This window comes from Marmota flaviventris, unplaced genomic scaffold, assembly GCF_047511675.1.
Source record: "Marmota flaviventris isolate mMarFla1 unplaced genomic scaffold, mMarFla1.hap1 Scaffold_54, whole genome shotgun sequence".
NCBI lineage: Eukaryota > Metazoa > Chordata > Mammalia > Rodentia > Sciuridae > Marmota > Marmota flaviventris.
In genome coordinates, this window is record NW_027288344.1 from 180,781 (window position 1) to 195,039 (window position 14,259).

Below are 14,259 nucleotides of genomic sequence, written 5' to 3' on the forward strand. Positions count from 1 at the left end.
GAACACCAATTCTTCTAAAATTATTTTATGAAATAGAAAATAGAAAAGACCTTCTAACCTCATTCTATGAAACTGATATCAACCTGATGCAAAAACCAGACAAAGACACATCAAGGAAAGAACATTTCAGACCAGTATTCCTGATGAACAGAGATGTCATAATTCTCAATAAAATTATGGCAAACAGCATACAAAATCATATTAAAAAGATAGTACAACATGATCAGTGGGCTTTGTCCCAGAGATGCAGGGTTGGTTCAATACATAGAAATCAATAAACATATTTTTTAATTAAATAGATGTAAATACAAGAATAAAAAAATTATCTCAATAAATGCAGAAAAAACATTTGACTAAATACATAGTCAAAACACTAGAAAACTATGTATAATAGAAATATGTCTTAATACTATAAAAGCTATCTATGGTAAACACATGGACAATATTCTCCTCCTCCTCCTCCTCCTCCTCCTCCTCCTCCTCCTCCTCTTCCTCCTCCTCCTCCTCTTCCTCCTCCTCCTCCTCTTCCTTCTTCTTCTCTTTGGAGTAAGGAGACTTTACTGAAAACAGAAAACAGGGAACAAAGGTTTACAAACAGGAATGTGGACTCCTAGCAAAACAAAAACAAAGAACAAAAAGGGCAGGGAGGAGGGGTGTTGGAAGGACAAAAGTGGGTAGTGAGAGCAAGGAAAAGGCTTAATATTTTTTTTTCTTTTTCCCATTTCTTTAAAAAAAAAAAAAACACAAGGAAACACACACAGGGACACACAACCATGTGTTTACGAGTAGAAACATAAATGGGGCAGAATCTAACACTCTGTTCTTCTCTTTCCCAAAAGCAAAACAGAAAAAGAAAAGGCAGCCTGGAGGCTGTGCCCCATAGAGACCCCTTCCGCAGTGGTGTGTAGGAAGGGGCAACCTGCGGGTTTGTGCAACACCTGGCAGCAGCGCAGGGAAAAGAGGCGGGGGGTGGTGGTGGAGGTCATGGACTCCACCCCCTAAAGGAGCAGGGGGTCCAGCTTGTCAAGCCCAGGGCACCCATGGGGATCCCTGGGAACCGGGCCCTCTCCGAGTCCTGGGCACCCTCGGGGAGGTGGTCGCCAGAGTTGCACCCTCCCAAGTCCAGGGCGCTCACGCCATCTCCCTCCCCTTGTGAGCCCGCCCCTCAAGGAGGGGGGCCGCGCATGCACCCAGTGCTTGGGCTCTGTACAAGGGCACCTGATGCTGGGGCAGCAGCTGGCAGCCACTGTTGATATGGCTGAGGACGTTCTGCTTGAGCTGCGCCACCTGCTCAGTCAGCAGGCTCCTGGTGGACGCCAGGTCGTGTTCTGGCTCTTGACCTCTTCACTTTCTCCTCCTGGGAGAGATGCTCCAGTTTGCCCTTGGGGCACTTGGAGGCTGCAATGTGGTTGAGCAGCCGATTGCGCTCAGCCTGGATGTGTTACTATGTGTCCATGTGGATGAGCGATATCCGCAGGCTCTCGCTGAAGCTTGGCAAGTCTGGCACCTTCTGTGGCTCATCCTTGAGCACAGCTAGGCATGGCAGCCCCAGTGCGCGGGGGGCGGGTGGGGGGCGGCAGTGACGGGGAGAAGGGAACGGGATTGGAGGTGAAGGGGACATTTGCAGCACCCCCGGCCCCACCCCTGTAGCTGCTCAGGTTCCTGAAGACCGATGTCAACTGGGGGGTGAGGGTGTGGCGCTCGATGCCTGACAGAGGGTCCTATTGCAGAGGCTGCAGCAGCAGCAGCAGCAGTGGGGCTGCACACTCGCCAAGCTGGTGCTGCTTTTCCAAATCCTCCAGGGCCTTGACAAAGTCCTCGGTGAACTCCTGCTTCTCGTTGGCCAACACCTTGGGGTAGAGGAACTGTGTGCTCCTCGGTGTAGTGGTAACCAGCCCATTGGTCTGGATAATGAGGCACTGGAGCTCAGGAGAGGGGAGCTTGAGCAGCCTCAGGTAGGGCTGGAGAGCAGGCTGTCAGGGGGCACCTGTTGTGTGTGCAGTTTGCAGATAGGGGGGGCCAGAGTTGGCTCTGCTGGCACCTGTTCCCTCAGGCTCAGCTTCAGGGCATCATTCTTCACCGCTGCCTGCCGCCCATGTTGGCGCCTCAGGGACAAATGGGCCTGGGACACAAAGTTGCTGCCACTGCCACTGACGCTGTTGCCCAGGCTTCTCAGTGCCTCATCACCATAGAAAAGTGTTTCCACCCTCTGCTGCACCGAAGGCTGGCTCCGCTGGAGGAGGGTGGCCAGGGCCTTTGTCCTGGGGTCTTCCCTGCCCAGTCAGTCCTGGGCCCACCATGCCAGTGGGCTCTGTGCCTGGCCCTTCTGTGGGGGCTCCTCAGAAACATTATTATTGAGGGAGAAAAAATTAAAGCATTCCCTCTAAAATTGAAATAAAGCAAAAAGATGCCTTTTTTTTGCCATTTTATTCAACATCATCCTTGAAGCTCTATCCAAAACAATTAGAAGAAAGAATTAAAGGTAATGAATAGAAAAATAGGAAATCAAACTATCACTATTTGCTAATGACATGCTTCTATATTTAGAAAATCCAAAAAATTTCACCTGAAAACTTTCTTGACTAATAAATTTAGTAAAATAGTATAACATGAAATAAACACTCAGAAACCAAATGAATTTTTATAATGAAGTGTTTGAGTCTGTAAACAAGTCTGGATGGCGCCTGGCAAAATGCCAGAGGAAGTGGTTTGTGAAGTAACAAAATGGGGCTCAAGCGGTAGCGCGCTCGCCTGGCATGCGTGCGGCCCGGGTTCGATCCTCAACACCACATACAAACAAAGATGTTGTGTCCGCCAAATACTAAAAAATAAATATTAAAATTCTCTCTCTCTCTCCCTCTCTCTCTCTCTCTCACTCTCTCTTTAAAAAAAAAGGGAGCCATTAAGTGTGGAGATTCCTTATTGGTTGACTGCTGTATCTAGTTTAAGCTAATTAAGATAAGCTGCGTGGAATGTATAAATACTGCTCCTGTCCTACAATAAATGGCTCCCATTCCTGCTGTATCAACGTACACAAGTTCGTCACCGCCCCCCCCCCTAGTTTGCTGCAGCCGGACTGCGGCAGATGGTGGCCCGTTAAGGGGAGCCCCGGGACATTCGGGGGTAAGTGACGAGGAAAAAAGCTGCCCGTCCATACATAGGACGGGAGCAAATCTGCTCGTCCCTAGGCAGATAGGGCGAGAGGAAAAATGGCCACTTGGAGAAAATGGAGAAGATTGATACAGTATGTTTTTGTCTTGTTTTGTCTCAGTGTATTGTATTGTCTTTGTGATGAAAATATGGAAGTGGTGTTAAGTAAATTACTAAGGGAAGAAGGCACCCCAGTGGAACCAAGAGCAGTTAGGGCATGTTGATGGAACTCAAGTCAGAAAGAAGAAAGTTCAGAGGAGGAAGGATTATCAGGAAAAAAGTTGCAGCAAAAGGCTACTACTAAACGCCACTGCGAGAACCCAAATCCAAACCTGACCTGGAAGCAGTTTGAGACTGGGACTCTCCCCAGGGCCATCTGGGGCTGCCTGGGACACTACAGCTGGCAGAAGATGCTACCGGCGTCCCTGAAGTTTGATCATTTCCAAGGCCAGTAACTACAATGTTTCTCCCACACCTGGAGGCTGATGAGTAATGAGTACTATTAAGGCTTATTTCAAATGTAAAAAACCTTGAGATAATGTACTAAATTATTCAGAAGGTTGTTTTCTTAGTGGAATGCTACAAGATTTTCTTTAGCATCATTGCTGGAGTTCCTGCCTTTGTCCCAGTGCCGGTGAAAACGAGGGTGGAAGAATTTCCAGTGTTGCTGAAAACCGGACGAAACTTCGGCTGAGAAACGGACGGACGAGACTTCGGATCAAGCTAGCTGCCTGCAGAACTTACCTGGACTGTGATTTAAGCTAGCTGCCTGCAGAACTTACCTGGACTGTGATTTACCTGGACTGTGAGTTAATCTATTGAGACACTGCTTTACTTGGACTGAGACAACAAACTGTAATCTACAACAAATTGTATCTTTACAAATTGTGTCATTGCTGGTATAATTTTTCCAAGGGCTTCTTGCATGGAGCCATCAAGTGGCTTGGTATTGTGGCATTTTGTATCCTCCCTTTCTGTTTATAGCAGGTTATTTATGGTGTTTGTGTAAAAACCACTATGGTCGTTATTTAAATTAAACAAAAGGGGGAAATGTTAGAGTCTGTAAACAAGTCTGGATGGCGCCTGGCAAAATGCCAGAGGGAGTGGTTTGTGAAGTAACAAAAGCGAGACATTAAGTGTGGAGATTCCTTATTGGTTGACTGCTGTATCTAGTTTATGCTAATAAGATAAGCTGTGTGGAATGTATAAATACCGCTCCTGTCCTACAGTAAACAGCTCCCATTCCTGCTGTATCAATGTACACAAGTTGTTCGTCACCCCCCCCCCCCCCAGTTTGCTGGAGCCGGACTGCGGCAATGAAACAATGAACCCAATGTAAAAACAAATTAGGAAAACCACCCCATTAACAATGGCCTCAAAAAGAAAAAGAAAGAATAAAATAAAATACTTGGGAATCAAACTAAAAAAGAGGTAAAATACCTCTACAATGAACACCACAGAACACTAAAGATAGAAATTGAAGATCTGAGAAAATGTAAAGATGTTACATACTCTTGGATAGGCAGAATGATCATAGTCAAAATGGTGATACTAAAAAAATAGTTATAGAGATTCAATGCAATTCCTTTTAATCTCCCAATGACATTCTTCATAAAACTATAAAAAGCAATCATGGAATTCATTTGAAAAAATAGGAGAGCCACAATAGCCAAAGCAATTCTCAACAAAAGGAGTGAATCAGTAGGCATCATGATACTAGACCTTAAACTATACTACAGAGACATAGTAAAAAAAGAAAAAAAAAAGTACCAAAAGACATATAGACCAATCCATACTAGACAAAGGTGAAAAAAACATAAATTGGAGAAAAGAAAGCCTCTTCAACAGTTGGTGCTGGGAAAACTGGAAATCCATATGTAGAAAGATGAAATTAAACTTTTATATCTCACTGTGCTCAAAAATCAACTCAAAGTAGATAAAAGATTTAGACATGAGAATGGAGACCCTAACAAAAAAAAATTGTCCACATCCTCATCCTGTTAGCTTAGGACCTGACTTCTTGAACAAGACTCCTAAAACACAAACAGTAAAATTAGGAATCAATAAATGGGATGGATTCAAACTAAGAAGCTTATTCTCTGCAAAGGAATCAATCTATAATATGAAGAGAGAGCCTACAGAATGGGAGAATAAATCCTTAGCACAAACACATCAAATAGAGCAGAAATCTCCAAGACATATAAAGAACTCAACAAACTTATTGACAAAAAAAGAGACATAACCCATCAACAAATGGATGAAGGAACTGAAAAGACACTTCACAGAAGAAGAAATACAATTGATCAACAAACACATAAAAAAGACCATCATCTTTAGCAATTAGAAAAATGCAAATCAAAGCTATTTCAATATTTTATTTCACTGCAGTCATAATGGCAATTATCAAGAATACAAGCAATAATATTGTTCACGAGAATGTGGGAGGCAAAGGTACACTCATACATTGCTTGTGCCACATCAATGTACAATAGGTCAATTCACAATAGCTAAGCTACGGAACCAACCTAGGTATCCTTCAACATATCAATGAATAAATAAAATGATATATATATAAAACATTTATATATAATATAAATAATAAAACATTTATATATAATATAAATAATATAACATTTATATATAATATAAATAATATAACATTTATAATATATATATATATATATATAAATGTTATATATATATATATATATATATATATATATATATATATATATATATATATATATATATCTGTGTGTGGCTGTATGTTTGTGTGTTTGTGTGTGTGTGTGTGTGTGTGTGTATGGAATATTACTCAACCCTAGAAATAATAAAATTATGCCACTTGCTGGCATATGTAACTTGAGAATACCATGCTAAGCTAAATAAACCAATAGCAAAATTTCAAAGGCTTAATATTTTATCTGATGTGCAGATGCTAATTCACAATGGAAGGCACTAGGGAAGAATAAATACACTTTGATTTATAGAGAGGTTAATAAGGGAGGGAAAGAGGTATGCGGTTTTGAAGGATCATGAAATGGATCAGATATTATTACCCTGTATGCTTATACAATTACATGATTGGTGCAATTCTGCATCATGTACAAAAAGAAAAATGTGAAGTTATACTCCATTTATGTATGCTGTGTCAATGCATTATACTGTTATGTATAGCTAATTTTAACAAATGCCAAAAAGATAGAATCAAATAAATTACAAAATACAAGAATTAAAACACTGTTTTACTGAAATAGAAAGCAACATATAGACCAATGCACAGAAAAGAGAACAAGGATAAGCCCAGACATTCACTGCACAATCATCTTTAAGAATGGAGCCAATGATACAGAATGAATAAAGGATAGTTAGTCTCTTTAACAGATGGTGCTGAGGACACTCAATATCTGCACAGGGGAGAAAGAAAACAAAAACTTATCTTACATCATATCAAACATCAACTCAAAGAGGAGAAAATGTAACAGTGAGAGGTGAACCTGTATAATTCCTGGAAGAGAGTACTGGGGTCCCATTTACCAATCTCTTCCCATCCTACTAAGGTGACAAATATGATCACTACACAGTGTTATATGTATTAAAATATCATGCTATATAACACAAGCAGATGAAGTTGCTATTTTTTAATCTAAAATAGAAAAAAAGAAAGAAGAGCATAAGTTTGTGAGCAAAATATACAAAGAAAACACAGAAGAAACACGTTACAAGATTGCTCTAGGTAATGGTCCTTTGGCTATGACAATAAAAGGACAGGGAAGAGAACCATGAACAGAGAAGTATAATTCCATTAAACCAAAAGCTTCTGCACAGCACAGTAAAGCATGAACAGCAAAGAGATTCAACTGTTGGCATGAGAGAAATGACTGACACATCACCTGAGAAGAGTATAAAATCTGAAACACAAAATATCCCTATGAAAAACCATTAAGTGAGCTGGGTACAGTGGGACATACCTTGAATATCAGTGATTTGAGAAGCTGATGTGGGAGGAACACAAGTTAAAAACCAGCCTCATCACGTTAGCCAGGCCCTAAGCAACTGAGTGAGACCCAGACTCTAAATTTAAATAAATAAATAAATAAATAAATAAATAAATAAAAAAAACTCTGGGGAAGTGACTCAGTAATTAAGTGCTGTGGGTTCAATCTCTAGTTGCAATATATAAATATAAACAGAGAGTAGCATGCTGTTTGCAAAGAAATGTGGTTAGCGTAAAATGTGGTACTGCTCTTCGATGGATATAAAATTTTAATTGCATAAGATAAACAACTTCTAGATATTTGCAGCATAATTCTGTAGTTACACTTTACAATAGTATAATGTTCACTTACATGTTTTCAGAGTACATATATCCTACTTAGTGTTCTTACTATTGTGCAAGGGAGGAAGGGAGGATACAAGGGACTGAGGGAGGGAAAGATGATGAAGAGAGTGTCGAAGCCAGAAGGCAGGGAAAGGAGGACTAGCCCCATGATGCTCTTCCTACACAGTCAGGATTCCTGCTCAAAGTGGACCTGTTCTTGATTGAATATTCGCTGTTGCTATCACAATTTTTATTGATTTTATCTTACTACTTATTTTTCAAAAGTAAATTCCAAGAAGGCAATGGACCACAAGTATAAACACAGCACATAAATGTAACCTGCAGGTATAGTGCTTTTGGACACCTCATAAACATTGAGTTTTCATTCCCATTATCACAAATTCCAGTGGGCCACAAAGATATGGGAGCTAAGAGAGAGTTGGGTACAAAGTGACCATGTCCTATCCACAAGTATAAAAAAAAGGGAGCATGATGAAACCCAGGTAGGACACACATTAATGTCGAACCAGAATTAGATTCAAATATAGAAAGAAGACAGCTTTGTCACTCAAGGTATTTCACTGTGTTAACCCAACTTTCCAGCTGAGGATGTGAAGGGATAGGGAAAGCAGGGTAATCCACAGTCACTTTTCTCCCAGCTCTTTCAAACTCATTAACAAACCAGCTGGAGAAATTGTTCACAGTTATCAAGGTGTAATAAATGCAATTGCACTGGTTCTGTGTAACATATTCACTGCTTTGGTATTAATGAACACAACATGGATGTGTAAGCTCTCCAATGTGACTTTCTCATAAGTTTGCATTTAGAATTGATATGGCATACAAAAAGATGAATGTTAGAAGTCTTGCTAATAATTTAAAATTCTGTAGTAAGAAGGACAATTAAAAGACAAATTGTACAATGACATATGAAGAGATCACAGAAGAAAGAAATAGATTTCTGTGGCATGATGTCAATGGTAGAGGTCACCTGCTTTTAGACAGGGAGTCTAAGTTTTCATTTTGCATTGGTCCTGACAAATTACACAAGTTGCCCTAAAAATACCAGTAAAAAGGTGTATACTTCCCTGGAGAAAATGGTGATTCTAGCATCATGAAAGATAAATTAAAAAAAAAAATGAGCCTTAACATATGAAGGAGGAAGAGAATTAAGAGTAGGAGGAGAGTCTCTCAAGGTTTCACACATGTGAATTCCTGATAAATGACATAAGAACTAAAGTAAAAATCCTGAAAGAGTGAAAGCTGGAAAATATGAGCAATAAAATTAAAAAAAAACTTTAATATTAAATTATAAGTGAAAGCAACAAATAAATGTATATTTACTGAGAAATATTGACTACATTGATAAAAATGATGGGAAAAAAATCTTTCATATACAAGAGTTCAAAACAATACAGGAGAATAGCATCCCATCCTGCATGTGGAACTTAGTATCTTTGTCATTTTATGGGTGGGCAGATTCAGTGACTTGATTGCAACAAATAGTGAAAGAATAAGGAAAATATTACAGTCCCAAAGGATGAACTTGGCACAAACTACCTTGACAGTGGATGGACTGTAGCACTTCAAATATTTCAGTGTCCATCAGATAACCTCATCATGCTGTGACAACAAGGCACTTCAAATCAAAGAAATCATACGATTTCTTCCAAAATTATTTAATCCGTTATCTTTATAGGTGACTAACAATGACCATTTTCACAAGCAGGAAACAAACCATAAGGATACTCTCTTCCTCAGTGTTGAGTGCCTACCTTTCAGTGATCAAATAGAATAATTAGTTTTAATTTGTTTTTAATTAACAAATATTTACTGCACATGATAATGGAGTTGAGCATAATATTTCCAAATGCATGGTACACAGTGATCATATCTAATTATCTATCTTCTACTTTCATTGATTGCCCTGCCCCAGCACACTTTGTACTCTCCAGAAATTACTATTGGGCTTCCATATTACTTCTAAAAAATCAACTCTAAGGTGTAGGTGATAAACATGGTAATAGAAAAAATATTTCTGCAGTCACAAACAAACATTTGCACGAATGAACTCTCCCCACATCTCTGAGAACATAAATGTTAACACCTGGTTGAGTCTCCCTTTATCTCGTTGTAAACAACCAGAAAAATGACCTCCAGCTATTGCCTTCACTATGCTGACCTTATTTTTTCCATAAATCTTCAATTTGGCTTCAATTCCCACCACCTGAGGACAGAGGTTCCACTGAGATTATCAGAAACCGCTATGGCACCAAAACTCAAAGTCCCTCCTTTGTCACCCTGTGGCTCACTTTTTAGTGTTTTTTAGAACAAGAGGTTCTGCCTTTCTTTTTAAAATCACCTCTTCCAGAAATTCATGTCATTACATTTTCCTGGTTTTCTATCTCCTTAACTGAATGCCCACACTCTGTCTTCTTCATATTATTTCCTTCTCCGTGGCTAAATATAGGTGTGTTCCCAGCTCAGAGAAATGCTCCCTGTACTTATATAACTTCACCCAAACCTGAGTCATGCTCAGTCTCATTGCAGTATTTTTCACATTCCCCTGCCTTCCAAATATTCATTTTCTTCCCAGTCCTCTCCTCTCACCTTATGTGGATATCAAGGAGAAATCACAAACATCAACACAAAAGCCTTCTTCAAGACTAACACACTTTTTTCCTGCCTCATGTGGTTTTTCTGCTCCATACAGGAATGCTTTTGACAAAAAGCTCTGAATATTCACTTAGGCTTACAGATGCCCAATGAACAACTACAAGTGAGATAACACTTGGCATCTCTGAGATATATTTATTCTATTTAATGGCTTTTAATAATCACAGCATAGAAAATAGAAAGAAATACCTGCAATATTAGTAAGGACTCCTGAAACATTCCAGGCACAACAGGTGTAGAAAGAGGCCATGATTGAATTGAAATCCTTATCCCACTTCTGAATAAATTTTGAAAAAAATATGTGTGTGTGTGTGTGTGTGTGTGTGTGTATATATATATATATATATTCTCACACACACATACACACACATATACACTGGGTAGTTAGTGTAATACTCCCTTTCATAGCTGGATGATTAATTTCATACATATAATTAATGAAGATTTGTACATAAAAAATAAAAAGCTGCTTGTAAAGCAAGTACTGAAGAGTTTTCTAAAGTATTTCTTAACCAAGCCAGCCAATAAGTAGGCAGATACTCTGGTGGAAGATAGAAAAAACATGTCAAAAGTACAGTTCTGATACCATCTAGTGTCTAATTAGGACTTAGCACTTCTAACAATGGGAAAGTACCCACATTAAGCAGAGCAGTAAGTACAAGTAGGGATGAGACAGGAATTCTTGAAACCTAAAAGAGGGGTGAGGAGATGCAACTGGAGAAGCAAACAAGGAAGGGATCTTTAAGGAGACCTTTATCTCACAGCTAGGAAAGGATTGGGGCAGCTAAATAATATGGAGAAGGGTGTGTTTTAGAATAATTGAGAAGGTAAAACATTGCCATGGATGGTAACATTAGATCAGATGCCTAAAGGGGGTCAGTACTTCATGTCTCTTTAGTGCCTGAATTCTTGGGTCAGTCCAGGGGAATGGTAGCCCCCACAAAAAATAAGAGCAGAGATTCCTTGCTGTTTTGTTCATGTCTGTGTCCTCTCTGCCTAGGACAGAGCCTGGTACTATAGTTTTTTTTTTATGCAAGGAGTTATGTTTCCATATATAAAATTAATGAAGGCTATGGTTTTGCCTAGAGGTAGAGTGTTCTTCTATTATGCATGAGGCATTGGGTTCAAGCCTCACCATAACATAAAAATAAAATAAATGTATTGTGTCTACCTACAACTAAAAAATGAATGTTTCAAAAAAATACTAAATGATAATACTGTCAAAATAGATCCCCTGCCCCATCCATTGCAAATTGCCTTTTAGAGAATCATGAAGCTGGAACTTGGCCTTACACCAGCCTGAGAGTCAGATGTCACTTTGTGTCCCAATTTACAGACTTAGGGAGTGTCCCGAAGTAGCACCTGGAAAGAGCCAAGGCCTCTTCCCTCATCAATGCTTTTTTTATTGCCCAGGTGCTATGAAACCCCTGCCTGTGAGTGAGTAAGTGAAGGGGACTGTGCGATCCAGATCAGACTCCAGCAAGTGATGGCTGCATCACAGGCTCACCCTCTCTGGACTTCAGGGTCTCAATATGTAAACAGCAGGCACCAAGAGAAGTCTCTGTGAACACACAGGAAAAAAAATTATTGTTCCCCAAAAACAAAGTGTCTCAGGCGATATCCCAAGGACCCCTTCAAGAAACCCCATGGGACCCAACCAACCTGAAAATATAGAAAGTGCATAGCATCCAATGAGTGGGAGGAAGAAAGAAAGGCTGTGCCATGGCATCTTCAGATTCCCTCCATTGCCTCAGTGGGTAAGAGGGGAAACTGAGGCCCCCAATGGAGCAGACATTGAGGTCACATTACTATCTCAGAGGCCAAAGACCCTGCTTCCCCTCTGGGTCCACAGTGAATCCTGACAGAATTACCGGATGGATGCCTCTCCTGACTCCATTTGCCTCCTGTGGATGCACCCACCATGCCCTCTGCTCCTGCATTACTGTGCCTCCTGGTTCCTAGGCTGTGCTCACCTAAGGGGTCCTGGGTGGGGTGCTGCCTCCCACATGCTTCCCCTGTCTTCTCCCTGCCCACTGTTCTTAGGAGTTGGGTTCCATTCACTCAGCCTGACTCTGCCTCACCAGCTCTGCCCACAAGGTCCTCTCCACTTTTTTCATAGGTGCCACCCAGCATCTGGCCTCTTACCTGCATTGTTCTGAGAGCCACGCCCACTCCACCAATTTGATCCTCTGCATTCTGTCCACATGACTCATCCTCCGATGACATATTTAACAGTCTGGGATTGCAGGTTTTTCCCTCTAGCCCTGGAACCTTTGCAGTCTGGCTTGGCCCAATTCCACCACCATCCACTAGCATACAAAATGGCTCTGCTCTTCTTCATTAGCCATGGTTTTCCATCAAGTTCACTCCTACACCAGCCTCACTGTCACCTGGCCTCTCCACTGCTCCTTGAAAACTCCATCTGAAATGAATGAAAGAGATATTGCTGAGATATCCATGGTTGTGACACCACTGAGTCTAAGGGACAATTACCTTTGGGCTCTGGTCACATTTGAACCCCACATCTTCAATGGTTCACCTTGAACCACTCTGCTAACCACAGAGTATCTCCATTTACAGAATTCCAACTGATGATAATACTTTTTTGCATAAATGTGAGCATGTTTTCAGCACTGTCTTTGTATTATGGATGCAGAAGAGGCACTGTACAGCAACTAGCAATGTCCCTGTCCTATTTGTGAAATAGCCCAGCCAGATTTAAAAAGCATGTTTTCAAAGACATGGCCTTCTGCTTTTTTTTTTTTTTTAAGCTCTGTGGCCTTCAGCACCTTCTCTCCCCCTTTCAGCACAGGATGGGCACAGCTATTTGGCAAACAAGAGTCATCTGTGATCTCTTCTCCAGCCAGCCTGGGGCATCTCAGAATGAGAAAGCATAGGTATCTGGTCATGGCCATCTTTCTCAAGGTTCAGTCTCAGAAGAGAAAGCCTCTTTATAATGACTTCTGTATAACTATGGTTTATTCTGACAACCTGACCCAATGCTGTAGAGACAGGGAAGCAGTTGGGGACTTGGGCTTCAAGCTGCAGAAACTGAACTAGGTGATTTATTTTTTTAAAAGAAAATGACACTGGGGAGGTCAAGGAATCTGTTAGCAAAGTTTTTTTTTTTTTTAAAGAGAGAGTGGGAGAGGGAGAGAGAGAGAGAGAGAGAGAGAGAGAGAGAGAGAGAGAGAGAGAGAATTTTTTTAATATTTATTTTTTAGTTCTCGGCGGACACAACATCTTTGTTTGTATGTGGTGCTGAGGATTGAACCTGGGCCGCACGCATGCCAGGCGAGCGCGCTACCGCTTGAGCCACATCCCCAGCCCTGATAGCAAAGTTTAATAAAACCAGGAGCTGGGTTTTCCAGGTGATTTCAGTGGCCAAAACCCATTTATAGTTCTCACTGAACCCCATTGCTATATGGGCACACTGAAAGCCTTCCTGCTGTTGCTTTGTTGCTGCAAAACAACAAAGAGAAGGGGTCCAGTAGGCTGGGTATAGGTATTGGCTGGGAGTACAAATTCTTCACATTCAACTAGGTATTAAAGGATAAATTGAAGTATGCTAAAGAGCAAAGGAAAGGACATTCTAGGTAAGAACACCATTTGTGATCTCACAAAGAAATTTGTGTCCTCTCAGAATCACACAACCACACTATGCCAGGTGCTTTTCTCACCATGTCATTCAATATCTCCAAACCTTTCAAAAATAGTGCCATACTTTGGGAAACTTATTTCATTGTTCCACAAAAATGCTAAAGGCTTCTATAAAGAATTCAAAATATACAGCAGAATACTGCAAAACTGGGCAAGGGGTGGAATTCTTGCCAAAACCCAGTGCCCCAAACACCAGAATTAACATTAGGCAGTATCAGTTCCCAGGACTTTTTAGTCACATAGATTGGAGGGTGAATAAAAAAAAAAAAGGATGGGTAGAAAGAAAGAAAATAATTTGATTAAAATGAGGTTAAATGTGGGCTGGGTTTGTGGCTCAGTGGGAGAGTGCTTGCCTAGTGCACACGAGGTGCTGGGTTATATCAACACCACATAAAAACAAAAAAAAATAATGGTTAAAATTATAAAAAGTTATTAAATATGAAAAAACAGCA

At 40.6% G+C, this 14,259-nt stretch overlaps 1 pseudogene; it reads right to left on the bottom strand.

Annotated features, from left to right (window-relative positions):
• Positions 1–381: 381 nt before the first annotated feature.
• On the bottom strand, positions 382–12,373 carry LOC139704333 (transcription factor JunD-like; annotated as a pseudogene).
• Between the last annotated feature and the right edge of the window lie 1,886 nt (positions 12,374–14,259).